The following is a 10,467-nucleotide window of genomic DNA, read 5'->3' as shown; positions in this document are numbered from 1 at the left end:
CAGGCCTGTGTGCACAGCAATGAGGAAATATAATGCAGTAAGTGAAACATGGATGTGTGGAACAGATTATCCCAAAGGTTGATTCTGTTCATCTGGACGTTCTCAGTGAAACATTTGGTCTCTCGGTCAGGTGACTCCTTTAGTCTCAGCTGACTGCAGCTTTCCAAACCTTTGTCACTGGATCACTCACTTCATCTCCAACGTGTCCCTGACACAGACAGCTGGAGCCGTTACAGCAAAATCATTGATCATCGTTTTTAGAACATTAGCTGGTGTTGGTGGGCAGGCTAGCAGTGCTAATTGTTAGCACTAGTTCTGCTGCTCTCCCTTTGTCTCTGTTATTGTTGGTCTTTAGTGAACAATAGAAAGTGTCTTCATGAGACTGTTGCCTAATGTTCAAATGTAGATAACACCACCTGCACCAACCTGTTACACAGCACAACCCTCTGGTGTAGCTTTGGCTGGAGCACATATTGGCAGCTCCAGTGACATCACCACTCCATGGTGACATCATCTCTACAGACTGTGGCTGTTACATATCCTCACCTGGTAATAATAAGACTGTCCTCAGCTGCACACAGCTCCAAGATGAACAAACTGAAGTAAATACAAATTAGAGTTACCATAGATTGAAATCTTGTAATCAGAGCTAATTCTTAGTGAAACTCTCACAACATCATATCATGATCCTGGGTTAGTGTCTCGGTCTCAGATCACAACATCAGCACAGGCTTGGCTTGGGTGAGGTATTGAGTGGTTCTTGTCCATGACAGCTGCAGGTACAGTGCCATCAGCCATGCTGCACCACATGTCTGCCCAGGAACATTAGTGTGGCTGAGTCTCATGTAAACATTGTGCTAAAGTGGTGGGAAAGTGGCTGCAAGCTGGCTGCACTGTGTCCAATACTCTCAGTATGATATCCACAAACCTCTGAGTGTCACAGAGTGGGCCTGTGCTCAGCTCACTGTGCCCCATTCAATTCTACTTGCATAGTTTTACAAGTAAAATTAAAAGTTGCTCAATGATAAGTTATTGTAGTAACAACTAAGTCCATGGTCATTATTTGTTAATAGTAGCTTAAAGCTTCTGCACCAATCATGGAGCAGCAGGTTTAGAGCATGTGGATCTACAAAAGTAAGTCCCAGTAAGATGGGCTGAGCCTTACATACTAGAAGAAACATGTCATTCCCAGCAGATGAAGCGCCCTTTAAAGCAGGATCTCACTTTAAACCTAAAGAACTTGCTATGAGCATGCAGTGCATTCATGCTTATTATTCATACGATTGTGGGGAGCTAATAAAGTGCAACTATCACATTACATTTTATTATTAAATTGTTGTTAACAATCCCTTCACTTCTGCTTATCTAATTCATGGTTGCAGGATGGCTGACAGCTTCCATTAGGCAGGAGGTAATGTCCATTCTGGCCACAGTGCAACCCACAATGTGTAACTGACACTATTATATTGCATTATGTCACATTGTTACATCTTTTTAATAAATGATGACAGTCAGCTGAATTTGCTGCCCCCTTGGTGGAGGACATCAGGATCTGCAGCTGCTGCTCCATCACAAACACCACAGAAGAAGAACAACACTGGATCAGATTATCTGGACGTGTTTGACAGGGACAGTGTTCATGTTCATGGACATCAGGACAAAAACAGACGATGGAAACCTGCCAGATTTGAGCTAAACTGCTCGTTTCCATGTGTAGTCCCTGGGAGGTCACATGACCAACAAAGACACACAAGCTGTGTCCCAAAACGTCGGCTGCATCCTCCGGAGGCCGCATTTGAAGGCCGATGACGTCACAGCCAGGCGACGAAGGCTGTCCCGATTCCTCGACTCCTTCAAATGCGTCCTTCATTCCCCCGAGTTTGAAGGATGGGTCGGGTGTGTCCTTCGTGGCCCACCATATCCCAGAATTCATAGCGCGGCCCAGCCAAATTTCAGCTGCCAACAATGGCGGCCGCTACTAAGTTTTAAAATTTAACGAGGGAGTACTACTTACTTACAATGAATTCCTTACACTATATAATTTTCCCGTCAGTGTTGGGGAATTCTCAATGGTGCTTGGTGCCATACCCTCAGGGACTTTAATGTTATATAAAAACACTGACAGCTCAATATCTGCCTCAGTCACTCTCCCTGATCCAGCTGAGTCAGCAGTGGGAAAAATCTGCTTTTCACAGGAACTTGGTAACAGCAATAAGAGAATACGTAGTTTATTCCAAGAAGATATCATGTCTCTCCCATATATAGAATATCTTACTGGAACCGACATGTTCCAGATATCACCTGGAAGACAGTCTGGATGATCCCATAAATATCTAATTGTGAACAAGGTGAAGGAAATCTCATATAAAATTCTTCATAAATGTGACCCAGCCAGTCACTATATGGTAACATTTAAAAGAGACATAAATACTAATTGAACTTTCTGTGGGGATCATCCAGAAACTGTGGCACATCTCTTTTGGTTCCTCTACACAGAGATTCTGGAAGAATTTAGCAGTTTTGTTATGGTCCATATTTTAAGGGAGTTTTCTTTACGATGGAAAATGTTTTATTCTGTTTCTTTAAGTTCCCCAGGAAGAATGATAAATGTTTTTTATAAAATATTTGTTAATACTTTTAGCTATTTTATATCCATAAATGTAAGTTTATTAATAAAACACCATATTTCTGCCTTTTTATAAGGATATGAATTGTACATACAATCAATTTCAGACTCAACCAACAAAAAGCCTCTCAGAACAATATTTATATGTAGATTTTTTTCGCCTCCTCATATCATCATTTTTTTACTCCTGGTTCTGTATGTTCATGTTCTGTTCTTTTGTAAACTTCATCTGTTTGTATGTTGTATACTCATTGTGTTTCAATAAAGTTCGATTTAAAAAAAGGTACGTTCTAAACGAAGCTTCAGACGTCACTGATCACGTGACTCTGGCCAAACGAATCAAGCCTCGACACGGTGCTTCTGAAGCAGCGCGTTGATCTTTCTGACACACGCACCGGAGCGTCAGCTTCAAGCGGACCATCACTACGTCTCACATCTAAAGGTGTCAAGGTAACTTTGAACTGAGTTCAGTCAATCTGGAGTTTTTCCAAGTTTTCTGTTGCTCTCTGTGAGAGAAGAGCGTTAAAGGCGGGGCTCTCCAGAGTCCAGCAAAACAGGAAACCACAGCTGGGTGTGTGTAAGTGTGCAAACCAATAGAATGCATCGTGGTGGGGGGGGCATCACGGGCAAGAAAAAAATAAAATAATCGGTCGTACCCATGCTTCCCCGACGTCATGCCAGCGCATATTGGGAAATTCGTAGGCACCGATCGGTTTTCTATCAGCCATTTGCTGGGAGTAAGGGCGCCCTCCGTTTGCGAGGTGCGCCTGCTGCTGGCGGCACAGGGAGGAGAGGGCGGGGCGGCGGGGAGTCTCTGGCTGGCTGGAGCGGCATCTAATAACCAACTCGCAAAACAAAATAAAAACAACAAACAGATATTATGATACAGACTTATAATCTGCACCCATGTTTTTTCTAAATTCTATAAAGTGAGCGCGAGAGCCCTCGGTGCGCCTGCGCGCTGCTGAAGTCAAAGTAAACTTTATTGTCATCTCCGCTACAGACAGTCCAGCATATAGAGAGACGAGACGACGAGGCTGCAGTTACAGCGGTGCAAGTAAACAAACAATAAATATAAGAAGAGTAAGAAAATAAATCTACACTTTAGGACTCGGGGTAAAGGATCAATAACAATTTAATTTATAATTTACAGTTTGATGATTTAAAGTCTCACACAACCCGTCAAAAGGGGCGGGGCCGGCTGCTTCCAAGTAGAGCACATTTCATTTATAATGATGTAAATCCAAGCCCATCATGGATTCACGATCTGAATCCTGGGTTGTGTGAAATCCCAGAAATCAACCTTAGACAAAGTGAATCTGTGAACTAAGGTGTAGGTCTGTTAGGTTAATTGTGCTGATCCTCGGGTTGGGGGATTTGTGTTTGTACTGGAGCGCAAAATTCAATCCAATGGAAGATGGACAACAAAAGTTCAAAGCCATCAGGTGCTCAGGTTAGAAAAAAGAGAAAAGATGCAGGTAAGCAGACGTGTGATTGGATAATGGCAGGTCATCCTGAACCAATCAGACTAAACTCCAAACAATACATTATGTTACAGATTTTAATATTAATTAGTCATTGTTACTTGTTGATTTGTCCTTTTCTCATTGTGTGACGAATTATGACGACTGTTTGGTAGCTGTTATTGTCTCTCTCTCTCTCTTCATGTGTGTTTCTCTGGTGAAACAATAGTTTTGTGTTAATGTTAGGGCTGCACGATTTTGCATAAAATGAGAATCACGATTTTTTGGCTTAGAATTGTGATCATGATTCTCTCATAACAATAAATAAACATAAAACAACAAATGTCTCACGTTTTGTTGTTGCAGCAAAATGTTGTCCTGCTTGAAATTCCGTCTCCACCGTTGCTCGACGCTGCGTGTACAGAGCAGGTAGTGCAACAATAGAAAAATAGTTGCGGGACGGCACTGTGTAGCGTTTGTCTAGGGTGTTGATCGTTTTCCTAAATCCCTCGTTTTGCACAGTGCTGATGGAGCCATATCTTTGGTCAGGTGATAAGTGATAGCCTCCGTAATGTCTTTGTGCCTGCGGGAGTTCGACGTGTATAGGGAAGCGCTGTATAAGGTTCCCGTTATTGATGTTTGGGTGGTTGACCGGGACGGATTTTCTCCTGTCACTTTCTCGTCATCCCTGACGTGCTCTCCGTTGTTGTTTCCCTGCTAATTTTAGCATCACACGGCACAGCTTCTGTATCACGTGGTATAAGGCTCCGCCCTTGTCATTTGTTGAGCATGAAGAGTGAGCGCTTGTTTTCATGCAGAGTACGTCCCGGATCAAAATGCGGTACATTTGATCCCTGTTGTCTTTGCTTGATGATTGGTTTGAGTCTTGACAATCCACATTGCTGGCGTTGGATCTTTCAATGCCAGCAATGGCAGGTATCAGTGCTCAAAGCTTTTGTGTTTGTTTCCAACAAGTTGCCCACCTCGGGAAACAAAAATGTGTTCTTTTACTTGTCAGATGAACATATGAGACACTTTGACTCTTCAGTGCAGTGTGGAGCCTAACAAAGATCTGTTTTGTGTCCCAGCTGATCAGCAGGAGGAGGAGAGTCTGACGGAGCAGCAGAGGAACATTTTCAGCTACTTGGACTCAGCTCAGCCACTACAGAGGAAACAATGAGCTCAACACAGAAGGTGACAGACAGAGCAGGACCATATGACCAAAGATATTTATCACCATATACATTTGAACATTTGCCATAACGATGTAGCTGACGATAGAATTGACAGCAGACAAAATACTTTACAGCTGCACAACTTTATTAAAAACCCATCAATGTATTTTCACTGAAACAAGCAGCTGTTGTTTATGTGCATTAAAGTTATATAAAAATGTAACAGTGCAAATGCAAATTCCTCGCTGACAGTTTAACCAAAAGGCGTTTCCAGTGGAAACTGGCCGACACATCCTGAGCATAACCATGTATAATATCCACTAAACTTCAGAAGAGGTTATACAGTCGTGGCCAAAAGGTTTGAGAATTGCATAAATATTGGAACCTGGAGAAGTTGCTGCTTAAGTTTTTATAATAGCATTTTGCCTGCACTCCAGAATGTTATGAGGAGTGATCAGATGAACTGCATCGTCCTTCTTTGCCATGAAAACGAACTTAATCCCCAAAAAGCCTTACCACTGCATTTCATTGCTGTCATCAAAGGACCTGCTGAGACCATTTCAGTGATCGTCTTCTTAACTCAGGTGAGAATGTTGGCGAGCACGAGGCTGGAGATCATCATGGCTGTATCCCGATTCAGGTTCTGCAGCTTTAAAGTCCTCAAGGGCCGCGTACTCAAAGACCGCTAAGGCCGAAGTGCGAGGCTCGTAGGCTCGTGAAATGGGACGTCTAGCCTCCGTCGCGCTGCCCAGGTTGCCTAGCAACCATGATACTAACAGCTGGAAACGTTTCATACAGCTTTGTTTGACAGAAATGAAGGAGAACATATTTAGTTCATTTGTTTCTACATGAGCTCTGTGTGATTTGATGAGTATCTGAGGCTGAGACCACAGGACTGTGAAACATGATTGTTGGGCTTCATTTCTGTGCTGAACAGTCGTTTAAGATTAGCTGTAAATAACAATTAGCTGATGTTGTTCATGAGACTAAAGTCAGTGTAAATATGATATGGCCAATATTATAGTTATTATATTAATCACTTCACTCACAGACAAGTATCTGTGACAGTGTGTATACAGATGTATCATATCTATGTATCATGTCTCAGTTATGTGTGCCTTTACTGTATTTAACACACACATAAGGCGCACTGGATCATAGGGCGCATACAAGTACCGTATGCGTATTTAAAAATAAAGCAGGAGCAAACCTGAGTTCGGTACTCACATTTTTATTACCAGTAATCGTCATCATCAACAACACACAAGCATACAAGTGTGCGTATTTAAAAATAAAGCAGGAGCAAAACAAAGTTTGGTACTCACATTTTTATCATCAATCAAACCCATCGAAGTCCTCATCCTCTGTGTCTGAATTGAACAGCTGCGCTAAATCTCCATCAAACATGCCAGGTTCACTTTCTTCACTGTCAAGTCTACAAACACATAACATCCTTATAGAATATGATGTAACACTATAGATCAACTTAGCTCAGAATATATAAAGCATATAAACAGTTACAGCAATATGATGCAACAAACACAGCAGCTACTGATCCAAAATACTCAAAGCTTCATAGAACTGAAACCAACATTTATTTTAGCTCCATTCTGCTGCTGATACAGACTTTAGGTTTCTGAACATTAAACTTGTTGCTGCCTTTCATAGTGTGTAGCTTGAAGGCCCTGAGTACTTTCTCCCACACTGGAAACACTGGGATGATCACATTATTTGAACATTACCTAATAAGACTGATTCATCAGGGCTGCAATGCCTCACAGATGATGTGCAGCAGTGGCTCCCTCAGTCTGTCCTCACTCTGGACACTTGCAGTCGTCACACATGGAAATCAAATGTGTGATAAGCTGCAGGATTCAAACACAAGTGTAACTTATAAACACATGTTCATACTTTTATTCCACAATCAGAGAGAAAGAAACAGAGAGAGAGTGCAGGACAGACAGACAGGTGACAGTCTCAGGTGTACACACTGCTACACAACAGCACCAGAGAAGCAGGATTTAGTGTTTGTGTTATTACGAGTGTAAACAAGAAGAGTTCCAGATGGTGCAGTGGACACATGTGTGACTGCTGTGATTAAAGCATCTTTCTTTCAGCTTAACGAGTGAACCGTCAGCTCGTTCAAACACACGTTAAAGTCCGTTTGGCTCGACACCACCGAACAGAGGCAGCAATATAACACAGCTAACATTAACAGTGCAGTGAATCCTGCTTGTGCCGTGATGTTCAGGACTGCAAACCGAGCAGCATCACTGACTTTCAGCTTGTTGTGTTTGTGGATATATGACTGACTTTAATTATCCACAAAATCATCACATTCTCTGTCAGATGATGGTCGACTATTGAACGGCGTATATTTTAAAGGCTTTAAAAGCAAGTTAACGCTGAAAGTACAAACATCACTAATGTCACATAACTCTGCCGACAAGGCATAGCTATGGCTATGAAATGCTCTTTGTGTATCACTTCTTCATTATGAAAGATGTCATTAATGCACTAGTAATGTCTCATCTGGAGTATTGTTCAATCATTTGGTCAGCAGCTAATAAGACAGATCTTAACAGACTTCAGTTAGTCCAGAATAAGGCGTCCAGATTAGTGTGAAGATGTTCATACTATACTAATATTGATAAAATGCATAATAACCTTTCTTGGCTTCCTGTACAGGCTAAAATATTCTATGGCTTACTTGTAGTTCTAAAGAAAGCAATTCTGTTAAACACACCACATTTATTCTGCTCAGCTGCAGTATCCAGATGAAATACATCATCATATTACACAGTTTTCAACAAGCTGCAATTTAGTAAATGCTCGAGTTAAAAGTAACGTTTTGTAAAACTGTTACATTTAGAGCAACTTTTAAGTGGAATAAGTTGCCTTAAAAAATTAGAGAATTATTCAAAACTTCAATGAACACTTAAAAGCCGATTTACAGAGCTTTTAGTTGTTGTAAATATTGTAAGACATGATTTGTTTTTGAAATTTGTGTAATGTGCCTCAATGTTATTGATATTTATCATCAACATTATGAACTTTATTTATAAAGCACTTTAAAACAACCACAGCTGACACAAAGTGCTGTACACTGGAACTGTAAAATAAAATTACATGAGATATAAATAAAACACAAATAAAAGAAGAGTGAAATCATTAATTAAATAACTACTTCAATTAAAAAAGAAACTAAGTCTCACTGAGGTTAAAAGCCAAGGAATAAAAGTGGGTTTTAAGACGTGATTTAAAAGTGGACAGTGAAGGGGCCTCTCTAACGTGCATGGGCAAATGATTCCATAACTTTGGAGCCACAATAGAGAAGGCCCCGCCCCTCTGAGCTTCCTTCTGGATCTCGGTACCTCCAGGAGCAGCTGGTCAGCTGACCTGAGAGACCGACAGGGTGTGTGGGGATGAAGAAGCTCAGAGAGGTAAGGCGGGGCAAGACTGTGAAGGCATTTAAAAACAAACATAAGAATTTTAAAATGAACTCTAAAAGACACAGGCAGCCAGTGCAGAGAGGCTAGCACGGGGGTTATATGCTCTCTTTTTTGAGTCCCTGTTAGGAGTCGTGCAGCCGCATTTTGAACCAGCTGCAGACATGAGAGCAATGACTGACTGACCCCCACATAAAGTGAGTTACAGTAGTCCAGGCGGGAAGAAATAAAAGCATGGATCACTGTTTCAAGGTGCTGCCTCGAAAGAAAAGATTTTACTCTTGCCAGTCGCCTTAAATGATAAAAACCGGACTTCACCACTGCTCTGATTTGGTTGTCCAATTTAAAATCACTGTCCAACTTAAAACCAAGGTCAGTAACCACAGATTTAAAATAGATTTCCAGGGATCCTAAAACAACAGGGGAGGACTCACAGGGACCACTGGGTCCAAACACCAACAGCTCTGTTTTCTTTTCATTAAAATTTAAAAAGTTTAGAGCCAACCAAGCTTTAATGTCATCTAGACATGTCAAGAGAGGTTTTATGGAGATGCCATCCATGTGTTTTAGTGTCAAATAAAGTTGGCAGTCATCGGCATAACAATGAAATGAGATCCCATGCCTTCTAAGGATAGAACCCAGTGGCCCTAAAATTGAGCCCTGTGGGACGCCGCATGACAGAGGAGCAGAAGACGATTCGTAACCGAGAAGGCTGACAGAGAAATATTATTATTATTATTATTGATTGCTTATATTTGAACAATTGTGAAACCTCACTGTGGATGTAAGAGTGAAATTATGTGGATATCTTGAATCCACTTTATTGTGTAATATTTTATGTGAGTATTTGACGGAAGACGAGCAACATCTATTGTGGAAGCTAACGGGGTTCCTTTAGAATAAACAAACATAGGATTTATTATCACTGAATAATTCTGTATAAATCTATACAAATTATAGAAATATGTAATAGGAAACAACAAAATAATCTAAATTATAAAATAATGTGTGTGTGTGTGTGTGTGTGTGTGTGTGTGTGTGTGTGTGTGTGTGCATGATTTTAGTGTTTGAACAGTCATGAATTATCTTTAACAGCAGGTTGGATGTAATGTGTTAGAACTACCAGCAGGTGGGGATAAGAGACCTTTAAGGTGTTTGGTGCCACGCTCCACCTTCAGGTTTAAAACTAGTGTTAATGGAGTTTGAAGGTTGAGTTTGTTCCACGACTGCATTTCACTCACTGCCTCTGTTTGTATCTCTGTCACTGCAGGACCAACATGGAGCCAGAAGTCAGCGCTCTCAGGAGGCCGACAAACCTCACAGAAGAAAGGGAGAGAAAAAACACACCTGTGACGAGTGTGGGAAGGGTTTTACTGTGAGGGCTTCACTAAAACAGCATCAGGTCATCCACACTGGAGAGAGACCGTTCAGCTGTGACTTGTGTGGGAAGGATTTTACTGTGAGGGCTTCACTAAAACAGCATCACGTCATCCACACTGGAGAGAGACCGTTCAGCTGTGACTTGTGTGGAAAGTCTTTTTCCTTGAAGGGTTCCCTAATAAAACACCAGCTCATCCACAGTGAAGTTAAAGCGTACAGCTGTGATCAGTGTGGCAGAGCTTTTACTCACAGTAGCCACTTACAGAAGCATCTAGTTACCCACTCTGGAATTAAGGCATACAGCTGTGACTTGTGTGGGAAGGGTTTTACTGTGAGGGCTTCACTAAAACAGCATCAGGTCATCCACACTGGAG

At 41.5% G+C, this 10,467-nt stretch overlaps 1 long non-coding RNA gene across 1 annotated transcript; it reads left to right on the top strand.

The window, feature by feature from the left end:
* The first annotated feature begins 2,803 nt into the window (after positions 1-2,803).
* Positions 2,804-10,158, top strand: LOC309702469. Its single transcript, XR_014275527.1, has 3 exons — positions 2,804-3,076; positions 5,178-5,283; positions 9,984-10,158. It is a non-coding gene; the product is annotated as an uncharacterized lncRNA (long non-coding RNA).
* The last annotated feature ends 309 nt before the right edge of the window (positions 10,159-10,467 follow it).

The sequence above is a fragment of the Aulonocara stuartgranti genome, assembly GCF_965226115.1.
Source record: "Aulonocara stuartgranti genome assembly, chromosome: 3".
NCBI lineage: Eukaryota > Metazoa > Chordata > Actinopteri > Cichliformes > Cichlidae > Aulonocara > Aulonocara stuartgranti.
Note: the sequence above shows the minus strand (reverse complement) of the source record. Positions and strands in the feature narration are given on the sequence as shown.